Source organism: Cryptomeria japonica, chromosome 9 (genome assembly GCF_030272615.1).
Source record: "Cryptomeria japonica chromosome 9, Sugi_1.0, whole genome shotgun sequence".
In the NCBI taxonomy this organism is placed as follows: domain Eukaryota; kingdom Viridiplantae; phylum Streptophyta; class Pinopsida; order Cupressales; family Cupressaceae; genus Cryptomeria; species Cryptomeria japonica.
Genome location: NC_081413.1, coordinates 707,780,364 through 707,796,679, shown reverse-complemented (window position 1 = coordinate 707,796,679; position 16,316 = coordinate 707,780,364).

Sequence of the window (16,316 nt, the reverse complement as noted above, 5' to 3'; positions counted from 1 at the left end):
GACCTGAAATTTTGGAGGCTGACTCACATTAATGCATACAATTGAATCCACTTTTAATTTCTCCATGATGATCAACAGAGCAAAAGATGTAATCGCTCAAAGTAGGCTACTCAATAAAGACTGCATTTGTGCCTAAAATGCACTTTCAGCTCACCCCTCAAACTGGGTACCTTGTAAACTTATCCAAATTGAATTCTGAAAGTTACACATCACTGAATAGGCCAAATGAAAGGTGTGGGACATGAATCCCGAGCCTTACCCTCTGAAAATCAACTGGCTCCATTTTACCCCCTCTCAAACTAAGCCATTCAAACCGACTCATTTAGGTGCTTTTGTGACATGCAGAGAATTTTTTTGAAATTGGCCTATAAACTTTACTCAATTTTAAATAGTCCCAACACAAGGCTTTGTTAACTGCATTAGCGGAGAGGAGGCATAGCGACCACAACAACTTCCATGTACCTACTGGAGAGATCATGGTGACTCCCAAGGACATATATAGGATTCTTCGAAGTCTGATTACAAGAGAGTTAGTATAATATGATCAACATCAGGCGGGAGGTACATTGACATTGTGGCAAGTATTTGGGTATGAGGAGATCAAGGGACCCGATATCTTCTGGGAGTAAAAGGTTGAGTTCTATATGTCATTGTCGTCGATATTGGCAAGTTTGGTGGGAGGCTTCCTATGACTAGATAGGAGGTGTCATGGATTTACAGTGGGATGGGGTCGCATCTAGAGTGAATGGTCACACAGGGTACCCAATATGCATGGGGGATTTACATCCTAGCCCACCTATATCATGATTTGCACCAAGTAGTATAGGACAAAGTGACCAGTTTATCAGTGGAAGTGACATTGTTGCGAATTTGGGCCTGGGAGAACATAGTAGTGACACGACTGATAGTAGAGAGATCACAAGCACCAGGACAACCCTACTTGTATGCTTATAGGCACACGGTTCCCAACCAATTCTTGGGAAATTATGTTAATCCTATGAGGATCTGGTTAATCAGTATTAAGAACAATTGAAACTTTAAAGCCAAAATCAAACTTATATCATATTTGAAATCATTTAACAAATATCTCAACTTCTTATATTAGATCTAACAACCTCTTTATCAGATTTGCTTAACACATTAATCAAATCATTTATCACATCAATCAATACTTTCACCACTAAAGAAGTCATATAGATTTGATCATTTACCAACTCTATATCCTCATCAATCAGATCAAAACACTTTCTCTACCAACACATATCAGTACTAGTAACCTCTGATAAAACATCATAACCGGTATCTCAGAAATAATGCATAAAATGAAACATAAACAAGAACATCATAAGAAAAAAATTCCACACATAAACACCATAAGTTGTTGATGTGGAAACTCAAATAGGGTAAAACCACGGTGGGAGTTGGCACAGACAAATATTTGTACTGTTTTGAAGTATGCCCTGTTAGGAGCTTACAATACGCCCTGTTAGGAGCATACCCTATTAGGAGTCACCTGGTAAAGGGATTTGCCTAGCAGCCTGGTTAGGAGCTTTATGATCTATTAGGATCAACCTCATGAGAGGATTTAACACTCTTTTGAGAGCTTCCTTTTTAGGGGACTTAAATGTTTAAGGCCTGTTAGGACCTACCCAGTTAAGGGATTTAACCTACTACAATTGTTAGGGAACAACAGTGAATAAGTGATATGTTACTTGCACTTCTCTACTTGCTTGGTTAGATCCAGTTATACTCAACACTCTGCAACTCTCAGGTAAATCTCACACTTCACTTGGATGGCTTAAGAAATTCTCTAAGACCACCGACATGATAAACATCAACTGTGTCATCCTAAATAGCCATCTCAACTAGGTCGGCCACTAAACCCTAGTTACATTATGAATTTATAATTCAAATCATATGAGATCATATAAAATTGATATACAGATCATTACAAAAAATTACAATGCAATATCAACCGTTGGTTGATCATAACCCATCACAAAAATACGATATGTACCAAAGTCAAAACCTTAAAACACTCTACTAAGCGTTTTGCTGATTCCCAAGAAATTATTCCTTGAATCGCGCCAAAATAGTAATTAAATATTTTCACATGGGTTGTGCCGTGTTACCACCTCCATGTAGACTTGTCGTTGATCACTGTCATAACATAAATCATTACCGATTTGATGATTTCTTCACTGGTCTTAAACCCTACTAAAACCTTAGCAAAATTTCATCAGAAATTTGAAACATGCATTCCAGTAATCTTCACAAGTTCCAGTTCTGGTCAGATACTCAGTTCCATGATACAAGCTCACCATCCAAACCACAAATCACCAATCATCGTCAATCGGCCGATTCAATCAAAACATCTCTATTTTACTAGTTAAAGTTCTATTTCACAGACTTCAGTTCTTTGTCGGTAAACCCTATCTTTCGGTAAACCAAATTACTTAGATGACAAAATAAAACATCAAGAACATCAGTTGACATCAGTTGCCATCAATGACAACACAAATAACTGATCAAGTCATCTAATCACAAAATCAATCTCTTCATCACAAATAGACTTATATCCTTTACCAATGTAGTTATCCATCTTCAACTGTATCACCTCATCTACATCAGTTATGCCAAATGCCAACAAATTGCAGTATTGGAGACACACCCTAGATGATATAGATCGAGTGATGTGGAGTTTTTACCTTGATTGTGAGGCCTCACAAGATGATGCTACAGAGATGTGGGTGCTGATGCAGAGTCAATATCCGATAGTTAGGACACTTTACATTATGGAGAGATTCATTTTGACTTGTGTGTTGAGGCAGGTTGGCCGGACCTTGGGGATGCCTTAGGGTTTTTCCTTGTATGCTCGTGCGCACAATGATAGAGCAAATTGGGGTTCGACGCTCGATTTTGAGATAACCTGAGAAGAGTTTTATGCATTACCTCGGTCGGCATGGGATATGGTTCTACATGTGACAGATGGGGGGATGTCAACACAATATGCTCAATACAGGGCAGAGCATCCTTCTCCCCGATTGACAGGGCTAGGAGAGCTGATACCACCTTTAGAGGTGGTTGATGATGGTGAGGACCGACCACATTCTCAGGGACAAAGATTAGTGGGTGGTTGGGACCGTGGGAGAGGTGGAGGTAGGATGGGGAGAGGGGGTGCAGTGAGATATGCAGGTCGAGGTGGAGGTTGGAGAGATGCAAGCCGAGGTGGAGGTTGGAGAGATGCAAGCCAAGGTGGACCTTTGTAGATGGGACAAGATATTGGTGGTGTCAGGGGTTATGGAGGAGATGATTTTGACTTAGAGGAGACAAAGGTAGAGCAACCACTGATTCAAAGGAGGCAAATAGATATGCCTCCTTCATTGGCTCCCTTACAAGATATCTTGGTACAGGAAGCACGAGATCCCCAACCATCACAACAATTGAGAGTACACATTATGGTGCCACCCCATCACTAGGCAACCCAAATAGAATCTTTTCAGTCGATATTACAGGGATTACAGGGTCATCTATCATAGACACATGCACATATTGACTTTGATAGCAGAGAGAGACACAACTCTAGATGGGTGTTGACAAGTAGAGGCTCTATTGACAACATCTATGAGGACTAGCTCGAAGGAGGCCATCAAGGCCATCCAACGCTTGGCTCAGGAGGCTGAGTATTATAGGACATTGTATTTTGTAGCTATTCCTACTAATCAAAGAGATCCTATTTATGCAGAGCCCAGTAGCCTGAGATCAAGACATAGTTGATCAGAGAGTTGAGGAGTTGGATCAGCTACTGCAAGGCCTACAACCTCTAGGGACAGTCATGCCTAGACTCATGTGCCCCAATTTTTGTATTATCATTATGTATACACTGATTCATTTTATATGATTCTGATAATTTTTTATGTATCTCTCATTTGGGATTTGATATTTGTGTAACCTTGATAGTGATTCCTTTTTTATGATTATATGAGATGTAGTAGCGATTTTCCTTGAGATCCATATGTAGTACTTATGCTTGATGATGTATTGTTATATGTTTTATATGTGATGGATGCATTTAATTTATGTTCTATATGCTTATAGATGCTTATATGATTCTTGCTTATGAACTTCATGCTTGTATGTATAGATGCAATTGATGTATGTGTGATGAGTGATTTCATGATGACATGACCTACATGATTTTATTATAATATGTTTATATAATGGGTATGTATGTATCATGAGGATGTGTTTATTGATGCCTATACTTATGTATGATGGAGTTGATGTATATGGATTTACTTATGATGATGATGATGCATATGCACTAAATTTATGTATGATGATGTTAATGTATATGGATATACTTATAAAATGGCTATGATGTGATGCAAGATTATATGATGTAATGCATTTATTATAATGTGATGCATGTTTATATGATGTAATGCATGGATGGATGTAATGATCTGTTGGTTCTAATATTATGAATTTATATGAAAATGCACCTAAATGATGTGAATTATATGTAAATTCTACTATAGTGTGCTAAAATGAAATGAGTGAATGTTTTGAAATGTAATCTAAATGATATGATAATGATGTAAATGATAATCTAAATGATATGGTAAGGATGTAAATGATAATCTAAATGATATGCAATTTGATATGAATAATGATAATGAATGCAACTAAATGCAATTGATATGAATAATGATAATGGTTTGAACTTTTGTAGCCATGAAAACCTAGTTATGTTGTCATTTTGTTGGTAAATTGTTTGTGCCCTTTTTATCATCATTGAGCTTTTAAAATGTTGAAAGTTAGTACAAACATTGATGTTATAATTGAACCATGATGACCTGAGTACAACTTACATGGATTTTGATACTGCAAAATGACACAAGCGTTGAGGTATAATTGAACCAAGATGACCCGAGTGTTGTTTGCGTAAATAGGCAAGAGTTAATCCTTCCATTATGTAAATTTGAAATGTCTTCATTGATATGTTTCCAATCATGTCTTGTGACAAATTTGCATAGGATTAAGGATTCACTCATAGACAGTAGACAAAGAAGAATATCAAACTCCCCCCTTTCTTCTCTAGTTTCAAGACATCCTTGAGTTGCTCGAGAGATATGGTAGCAAAAATCAAACTACCAAAGATGAACATTCACACTTATCCCTGTTACTTGTCAGATAAAAACATCCTACTAATGGATTGAACTTGGTTTTTTCTTGGAATTTGCCTGTGATTATTTTGGGAATGCAGTTTCAATGTTCACTATTGATTTTCGTGATCCTTGTTTGATGCACATGTCTCGTTGTTTGCGTGTTTTTAGCTCAAAGTGAATTTCCCCCATTGAGTTCATGATTTTGGCCCCAGTCCAGATACAACCTTTTATTATGGATATATATGATGATCACCAAGACATGGTGATATATTATTGCAATGCTCGAGGTGGATGTAAGATGACATCACAAATGCAGATAATGGTAGAGAAAAGTAGATATATGATATATATACTAATAGATGGAGGAGCCAATCAATCACAAATAGAGCCTAGTGCCAAGTTTTCACTACTTGCTTTTATTGCACCTTTTTTTTTAATTAATTAATTTATTTTATTTTTTATTTTTCCCATGCATTAGGTAACTTGGATATAGAACCTCTTGAGATGGATGTTGTTGATAGGTGTTTCAAACAAGTCCCCTTCTAATTTAGATAGATGATATGCTCTAGATCCATATGCTAATATGAGATAGCCAGTTAGGTTCAAATTTTCCCTTCTTTTCCCAATCTTGTTGATTGCAGGGATTTTCTTTTAGTACTGAGTCACCAAATTGAAACATTCGTGGCTTCACCATGTGGTTATAGCTTCTAGACATCCATTGTTGATATACTTTCAAATGATCAAAATCATGTTGATGAAATTCATCTAGCAGTTCTAGCTCTTGTAATTTGTTTACCCCGTATTCCTCATCTAGTTTGAGTCCTTTGAATGATAATCTGAGTGACGGTATTTCGACCTAAATGGGTTAGATAGCCCATATACAAGTGCATATGGTGTGGCTCCAGTAGGTGTGTAGATGTTAGTTTGGTATACCCATAAGGCAAGGTTTAGTTGGACATGCCAATCACGACCAACATTGTTTACTATTTTCTTTAGGATTTTCAAAATGGTTTTGTTTGAAGCTTCTTCTTGGCCATTCTCTTGAGGGTAATAAGGTGTGGATAAGCGATGTTGGATATGGAATATTTCACAAAGTTCTTGCACATCTTGATTCTTGAAGGGTCTACCATTATCAGTGATAATGGAACTAGGAACGTCCTACTAGAAGATAATGTAGTTCAAGATAAGGAGGATATCTGTTTTCCAATGATAGTGGTTAATGGAACAAATTCGATCCATTTTGTGAAATACTCAGTGGCTATGATTATGAACTTGTGTTCATTTGAGGAGGAGGGATGGATCTTACCCACAAGGTTAGGTCCCCATTGACAAAATGACCATGATGTTATAAATGGTTGTAGCTCCTGTGCTGGTGCATATATAAGATTGCCATGAATTTGGCATTTCAGACATTTCCTAGGAAATAGATAGGATTCATTTTTCATGTTTGGTTGATAGTATCCCATCTTAAGAAGTTTCTTGGCTAGAGTAGGACTGCTTGAATGAGTACCACAAATACCTTTGTAAACTTCTCATAAGGCCGTTTCAGATTCATTACTTTCAAGACACCTAAGGAGAGTACCATCAAGACCCTATTGGTAAAGTGTATCGGTTGTTAGGGTGTAAAGGGTTGTTTGATGGATAAAGTTAGGTTTTTTAATTTTGGGATAGATCATATGGAAGGGTATTATCTTCTAGATAGGTATAGATCTTCTCTTAGGTTGGAGATTAATAATCAACTAGGTGGCATATAACTTGGGTATTGGGATTGTCACAAGTAGGTAAATTTTTTTGTTCCACTAGGATTTCATAACAAGTCTGTTGTTCTGGTATTTGTAGAAGAGAGGTGATGGTCACTATGGCATCTGCAACTTTGTTGTCGAGTCTTGGAATTTTCTCAAACTTGATCTTAAACAAAGTATTTCTTAAAGTCATCAACCATTCTCTTCTATGGCATTAGCTTGTCATCCTTTGTTTGATAGTCATTATTAACCTAATTGATGACCAATTGAGAGTCTCCATAGACTAGTAACTCTGTGATGTTCCATTCTATTGCCACCTTGAGGCTAGTGACCAGGGCTTCATATTCAATGATATTGTTCATGCAAGGGAACATCAACCTATAAGATCTTGGGATTGTGTGTCCCTGAGGAGTGACAAACATGATTCCAACACTTGACCCATGTTGGGTGCAAGGTCCATCAAAGTATAGTACCCATGATTGTGTTGTAACTACTAGAACATCTGTATCTGGAAATTCAATATGTAGTGGATGATCAACTAACAATGGTACTTCAACCAATTGATCTTCTATTTCTTGGCCCTTGACGACTCTTCTATCCATGTAATGAATGTAAAAATAACTCAAAATCATCACCCATTTTGTGAGTTGTCCTATTAGAGTGGCCTTCTTGAGTAGATATTTTAAGGGATATATCTTTTCTATTAGCTTGATTGTGTGAGCTAGCATATAGTGTCACAACTTTTGGGATGCAAACACTACAACTAGACAAGCCTTTTTGATGAATGTTTAATTAAATTCATAACCACTCAGTGTCTTGCTGATGTAATAGACAACCCTTTCTTTGCCTATAGAATCCTCTTGTACGAGAAAAGATCCTAAAGATACCTCTGTAGCTGATATGCAGAGTAGAAGTGGTTTTCTAGTTATTGGTGGTATCAATATGGGTGGTTTCATGAGATACTACTTTAACTGGTCAAAAGATTCTTCACATCTTTTCTTCCATCTGAAAGGAACATTTTTGTGTAGTTGATGGGTGGAAGGTAGGCATTTGTCAGCTGTTTATGCAATGAATCTTCTAATGGATTGCAACCTTCTTTGTAGAGATTTTAGTTGACTGATATTTCTAGGAGGTGGCATTTCCATGATTTCTTGGACCTTTGCTGGATCTACCTCAATACCTTTACCTGATACTAATTATTCTAGGGGCTTTCCTGATGTGGCTCTGAATACACACTTCTTTGGATTTAGTCACACTTTGAACTATTCTAATCATTGACAAATTTTATCTAGGATCTCCAGATGTCCTTTCCTAGTGAATGACTTAGCTAGCAGATCATCTACATAATCTTCCATGAATGTGTGCATCATATTATGAAAAATTGTAATCATTACATGCTGATAAGTTGCTCATGCATTCTTTAATCCACAAGGCATGATGTTCCAACAATATGTACCCCATGGGTAGGTGAAAGTTGTTTTTTCTTGATCTTTTGGTGCTATCTTGATCTGTTTGTAGCTTGAAAAACCATCCATGATTGAGAGCATATCATGTCCTGTGTTAAGTCTACAATAGTGTTGATGATAGGTCAAGGAAAAACATACTTTGGACAAGCCTTGTTAAGATCTCTGAAATTTGTGCATATTTTGATGCTTTTATATAGTTTGTATATAGATACAATGTTTTAAATCCACTCTACATAGTCAATTGGTTTGATGAATCCCACATCTAGTAGTTTCTTTAGTTGTACTTTTACCAAAAGTGAAACATGTGGGTTCATATTTCTCAGCTTCTTCTTTATCGGCTTAGCTCTGGGAGCTATGGATAAGTGGTGCATTATCAAATCTAGATCTATCTCTGACATATTAGCATATGACCAAGCAAAATTGATTTGATTTTTTTTGAATAACTTTATGAAATGAGGTCATTCTTGTTCTGTCAATGATTCGGCTAGGTGTATGGTCTTTGTTGCCTCTTCAGTGTCGATATTGATTGATTGAGTTGGTTCAATCAATATTGATGATCTATCCTTATAATGCTCTGGAAGAGTGTAGAGTCTCTTATCCTTCAGTGCCTCACAGAGGTTTTCACCATTGGATACACCCTTTCTTTTTACTGTTTTATGATCTAATACTACCAATGAATGGTTTTCACCATTAGATCAATTTTTTGTTTTATTCATTTTGTGACTAAGAGACTTGGCACTCCCTTGGTTGTAATTTTCATTATGAGATCCACCGGTGGAACAATTGTAATAGTGGGAAAATGGTGAATGATAAATCAAGAAGGAAACTAGCCTTTCCCCCAAAGAGAGATGAGAGTTTATCTATCGATTACCATTCAAGCACTTTTCACCATTACATTAGGAAGAAGGAGATGATAATTCACTAGATTCAATCTCTCGACACAAAGATGGTAGATTGAATTTTGAATGAATTGGGAATTCTAAGTTGATCCCCTCTTCCTTGTTTGATTTGGAAAGGAAATTGATTGAATTGTGTAGTGCAAAAGTGACAAAGAATCGATTATAACTTGAGATCGGAATATGGGATGAAGCTGTGCACCTGGATCTAGTAGTAAAATATCGAGATGAAGTTGCCCTATGAATTTGAGGAAAATTTGCTTGGACCGTGGTGGGAATGTACACAGTCCTACGAAAAATCCGTGAAACGAAAAGGGTTTTTCTGCCTCTGCAAATGAAACCCGAATCCGAAAGTACAGATACACACCTACAACCTACATACATAAAAGAGAGGAAAATGGGTTGGGATTGGGGGTTTGCCTTTAGGTCAAACCCCAGTTTTGGAATTAACCAAGTAATGAAAGAAAGTACTTGCAAGTAGACATAAATGAAAGACTAAATTGTAAATCACCTCAAGGGAGGTTGTAGTAGCAATGTTGATAGAAATTCTTGTGTGGAATTGAATGTTGAAATCAATATCCTCTTCACTAGTTGAATCCTTGACTTGAATGCAACACCTAGCCTTGAAGGAAGACTTGAGAATGCTCAATGCTGGAAAAGATTGCTTGAATGCTTGAATGATTGATCACTTGTACAATTTGAATCGGTAAAGTACAAGGAAACAAGATTGAAAGACTTTCACCACATCAAGGAGGCAAGATGCACCAAGCCCCCAATGGACTTAGGATCTTATGACTTCAATTGACAAAGTAAAAGGGAAGATCAAGAAGGAGAGAACTATGACTGCAAGTAGCAAAGTTCCCTTCACTATGAGTCATGAAAGCAAGGATACTAAAGATTACAAAGAAAAACAAAGTTCACTAAGTAATTCTAAGTATCACAAGAAGGAAAGTATGAGCAAATTGTATACCCCCATGTAAAAGTGATCACACATGCCTTATCAGGAGTGATTTCTTTAAGGTAGGATACACCCGAAAGAAAGAGAAGGAGGGATCACATTATCGCACGGATTTAGCCCCCAATCAAGGTATAAACCCAAGGATAATGAACACAAAACATGAGGTATGGTCCAAGCCAATTAGGACTGAATTTTCCTTTCTCCTCAGGTAAGGTATTCACATTGCATTGATTCTCATAAAGGACTAAATCCCCTATCGAGAAGGAACATTGAATAACCTTATCACTGTAGCTTCGTTGCAAAGTTTTATGATACGCTTGAATATGCTTGAGGGCATTTATACATTGTTCATCAAGAATCTCAAGTTGTTGAAGTCTTTTCTCTCTATAGGAATCATCATCCACTATGCCTCTAAGAGAAACTCTCAAAGAAGTAATTTCTAACTCCAAAGGCATAATGGCATCAACACTATAAACAAGATTATAAGGGGTACAACCCGTAGCAACAAGTGGACTCATGGGATAGGCCCACATAGCATAGGTTAATTGGGTATGCCAATCCTTACCATGATTGTTTACAATCTTTCGCAAAATTTGTTCAATTATCATATTAGAAGACTCAGCTTGACCATTTTATTGAGGATAGTAAGGTGTAGAAAATTTATGTTGAATATGATATTTCTTGAGAAAATTCTTCACATCCTTATTTTTGAATGACGTTCCATTATCTAAAACTAAGGTGGAAGGTATCCCAAATCGAGAGATAATGTTTTCCAAAATGAATTGACAAATTACTTCAGCGGTAGTGGATCGAAGAGGAACGACTTCCACCCACTTCGTAAAGTAATCAGTGGTAGTTATGATGAAAGTATGTCCTTGCAATGAAGGAGGAGATATTTTACCAACAATATCCAAACACCATGTAGAAAAGGGCCAAGACGCTATCTATGATCGAAGCTCTTGGGCAAGGGCATGGATCAAATTGTTGTGTTGCTGACATTGATGACATCGTTTAACAAATGCAAAGGAATCCTTTTCCATGGTTTGACAATAATATCCCATTCGAAGCAATCTATGAGATAAAAACCTACCCCAAAATGCCCCCCACAAGCACCTACATGCACTTCTTCAAGAGAAATAGGGACTTCAGCCTTGTTTAAGTATCAAAGAAGAAGACCTTTATAACCCCTCCTATAAAGGACATTAGAAAGGATAATGTATCTAGCAGCCAATTTGCAAATCCTATCCCTAGTATTATTATTCTCAAAGTCAGGAAAGGTACCATCACTCAAATATCTCACAACATACGAGTACCATTCATCAGAATCTATAATACAACAATATGCCACATCACTAGGATTATCAACAATAGCCGGGGAAGTAAGGTTGCAAATAGTAAATTGAAGATCTACCAAGGGATCCTCTAGAGACACAAGAGAGGAAACACATGTCATCACATTAGCATGTCAATTATCTTTTCGAGGAATGGGCTGCATGGTATAAGAATCAAATTTTTGCAACAAAGATAAAGCTAGATCTTTATATTGTGATAATTTGTGTTGCTTAGCTTGATAAACTCATGTCACTTGTCTTATGATTAATTGAGAATCTCCATAAATATGTAGATGTTTCACATTTAATGCCAAGGCTGCTTTAATTCCACCTATAAGAGCTTCATATTCACCAAAATGTAATGGTGGGAAAATGGTGAATGATAAATCAAGAAGGAAACTACCCTTTCCTCGAAAAAGAGATGAGAGTTTCGCTATCGATTACCATTCAAGCACTTTTCACCATTACATTAGGAGGTAGGAGATGATAATTCACTAGATTCAATCTCTCCACACAAAGATGGTAGATTGAATTATGATTGAATTAGGAATGCCAAGTTGATCCCCTCTTCCTTGTTTGATTTGGAAAGGAAATTGATTGAATTGTGTAGTGCAAAAGTGACAAAGAATCGATTATAACTTGAGATAGAAATATGAGATGATGTTGTGCACTTGGATCAGGTAGTAAAATATCAAGATGAAGTTGCCCTATGAATTTGAGGAAAAGTTTCTTGAACCGTGGCGAGAATGTACATGGTCCTCCAAAAAATCCGCAAAATGAAAAGGGTTTTTCTGCATTTCAAATGAAGCTTGAATCCAAAAGTATAGTTACGCACCTGCAACCTTGGGATTGGAGGTTTTCTTTTAGGTCAAACCCCAGTTTTGGAACTAACCAAATAATGAAAGAAAGTACTTGCAAGTAGATGTAAATGAAAGACTGAATTGTAAATCAACTCAAGGGAGGTTGTAGTAGCAATGTTGATAGAAATGCTTGTGTGGAATTAAATGTTAAAATCAATCTCCTCTTCAATGGTTGAATCCTTGACTTGAATGCGACACCTATCCTTGAAGGAAGACTTGAGAATGCTTAATGCTGGAAAAGAATGCTTGAATGCTTGAATGCTTGATTACTTGAATCTCTCTAACTTCGACCTATCTAACTTCCACTTATGCAAATGAGAGGAGGAATGTCCCTTAAGTACATGTTGGTGGATTTTAATTTTATCATAGGCTGACATTAGGGGAGTTTCCCGCTCGAGGCACAACCCACAATGCATTCTCTAGGAAGGGTCCTGCCCCAAAATAGGGCAGGGATAGGGGTACCATGCCCCTATCCTAGGAGGACAAGGGCACCATGCCCCTATCCAAGGGGGGATAGTAGCACCACACCCCTGTCCTACCCCTTTCTCCAGGGAAAAATGCAGATGGGGTGATGCAAAGGCCAAGGAAGAAGCTGTTTCCACAAGTCAAGCAATCTTTGGTCTCCGATCAGGCTAGAGGATTTGAGTTCTCATGCGTCAGGACCCTAATTTAGTCAAAAAATTTTAAGGTTTCAATTTTATGAAACTACAAGAGGTAATGGACAATGGCATCATCATCTGGAAAGATATGGATATTAAGAGGTTATATTTGTTCCCAGTCAATGAGTTCACGATGGACTAATTGTAAGGGGTTGTCTGGTTGATTAAGGTCCAAAGTAGTTAGGATCATAATGTAAATGTTGTCAATGTTTGGGACAGTAAAGTTGAGGTCTATGATAATACTCTCCTTGGGATCGTCTATCTCACTCAATGTTTGATCATCCTCACTAGAGTCATTGATATGTTGTGATCCAAATTCAAATGGTCTAGACCTTGAGATTTGTCCTTCATAGAGTATAGGTGCATAGGTTTGAATGACACCAATGTCTCTCATCACAAGATATTTCATCTAGTAAATCCTATTCCCACTCAGTTGAGTCTATTTCAGAGCTAGCTTGTAATTTATAGATCCACTCATAAAGATTGTGAGTAGCTTCCTCCTTCTTGATGGAAAGTTCTTCATGTTTTTTCTCATATTATTCTTCCTATTTTTTATGGACTGCTTCTTCCTCTTGTTGTTTTTGGAATGTTTCCTTATTTTTTGTTGTTGTTGAGCCGTTTCTTTATGTTCTTGTTTGTGCCCTATTTCTTCCTCTTGCATGCGAACTAGAATGTCTTGACCAAAGCCTATTCTTGATTTCTCTTTATCATTTTGAGTCAGAAGTTGTATTGGTTCAAAGATACCTTATTTTTGTTTGTCAATACGACCTTTTCCTTCATATCCCATTTGTTGCATGATTTTGAAACCTTTTTCATATTGTTTTGTGGGTACTTTGATGTTAATAACAATCGCTTTAGGTTTGTCCTCATCTTTGTAGAGCCAATTTAGGACATCCTTATCCTCTATTTCATCAACTAAGGTTTTGGCTTGAACAAATGTACCTTTAAAGAGTTTGATGGGTTGTAAAGATTTTTGTTTGGATGCTCACGATGGTTGTCCATGAGATCTTGGTGAAACTGGCAATTTTGATAGACATAAGGATGGGTCAAAAGAATATTCTCCCATACCTTTATCTTTTAACTGAATCTTTTTCTCAAAATCTATTGATAAATATTTGAGTTAGGTTTCACTGTTTGATGACATAGAAGAGAGAGCTTCCCGGTTGTGTTGTACAAGGAAATTCTGAGTTGTCTTGAGACTGCTACAGTTCTAGAAAGGATTAGTGTCTACTAATATGGAACTTTCTTATCCATTGTAGGGGAATTTTACACATTGGCGGTATGTGGATGGTACCACCTACATTTCATGGATCCAAGATCGACCCAATAATATGTTGTAGGACAATTCTATGTCCAAGACTTGGAAAAGGGTATCATTTTGAATTGGTCCCACTCTGATGGGTAATACCACTATTCCTTCTAAGGATCTCTCTTCATCATCATATGCTTTGATGGTTACTTTTCTTTTGGTATTAATAGCATAAAGTACATATATTTAGGTTGGGTTCTCCATCTATTAGTACACATTTGATCTGATGTTTGTAGACTAAAAATTTAATATGGAGGGGAGTGTTATGTGGATGTCTCAAGGAGACATCATCATTCTCATAAATTGACAAAGTGTGAGGCACAGTTAAATGTCCCACCATGACTTGGAATCGATCAATATCTAAATTGGTTGGTGTTGTAGTGTCCACAAGAGCCCTTTCTATAATGTCATTGTGCACTGGTGAGATTTTTAGAAGATCGAGTATTGATATTTGGGCTGGTGTCTTTTGTAATTGATCTACGAAGTTGTATTGATTTGAAGGAGGAGTTGTTTTGGATGTGCTTCCTTTCAATACAAACTTGGATGGAGCTCATGTGGTTACATTGGCAGGTATGTGTTCTTGTTTGTCTTTGATCTTGATGACATTTATCTGGTTATTTGATGTGGAAATATGATTGATAACATTATCATAGATGTAATTCACTTTCTTTCCTTTGTCATTTGATGTAGAGGGTCCTCCCTTGTCATAATTAGGAAGGAGATTTTTAAATGCTTTGTGATCATCATTTGTTTTATGTCCCTCTACCATTATATCGCCTTTGTTGAGTAGATCTTGAACAAAGTTTTTCAATATTTGGCAGTCATTAGTTTTATGACCTTTTCTTATATGATACTCACAACAATGCATGTCATTCCACCATGATGGTTTGACTTGTGGTTCAAAATATCATGTATCAGGAAATGTTACGAGTTTGTTTGCTAGTAGCTCTCTAAATGTTGACTCGAGTGATTGCCCCAAAGGTGTGAATTTTCTCTGATATGGTGTAGGGGTTGGTTTAGATTTTTTTTCTAGATTGTTTGTAGGTGTAGTATTTCCTGATAAGTTCAAGACTGGTTGCTTGGATTTTAAATTATGGGCATCGACTACGTCGTCATTAACAATGTTTTTGTTTCTCGTCCATAATTTTGATTTGTCACTATTGTTGTTGGTAATGTTATTGTTGTAGTTGTTGGAAAAATCGGCGCCTTAGAAAATTTCAATATCCCTCTTTTGACCAAGGCGTCCTCAATTTTGATACCATTATCGATCAGTTTGTCAAAACTTGGCGGACATTGCAATTGGAGTTGATAACTCATCCCGCTATTTAGGTTGTCAATGAAGATATCCACCTTTTCTTTTTTAGGTATTGGACGAGAATATCTAGTGAACAATCATCTCCACCTTTGTAGAGGTAAGGAATGTCTCACCATTTTTCTCCTTTGTATTGCAAAGATCGAGCATGGTTATCTCATGATGGATGTTGTAAGAGTATTGTGATATGAATTTATTCACCAACTCTTTAAATGATCTAATGCTTGGTGTAAGTTTTGATAACCATTCCATAGTTTGTCCACCTAAGCTTCGTGGAAATAATCTCATCAAATAAGTGTCATTGTGTGCAAATTCTAGATTCATAGTGCAAAATTCCCTTACATGATCTTGTGGGTCAGTTTTGCCATTATACTTGTCATATTTCAGAATTTCACAGTTTTTTGGAAATGGTATCATGTTTAAGCTTCTATCGAATGGATAAGGGCCAATATCTTCTAAGGAATATCTCCTTGTTGTTCCCCTCTGCATATCTTGCATTTGTTGTTGAAGAGCTTGAATTTGTTGGGTTAAGGCATTTAGAGGATTAGTACTTGCCTCTACTTATGTTTTCTTTTTGTTTTCTTCTTAGTTAGTTCACATCAAAATCAATAG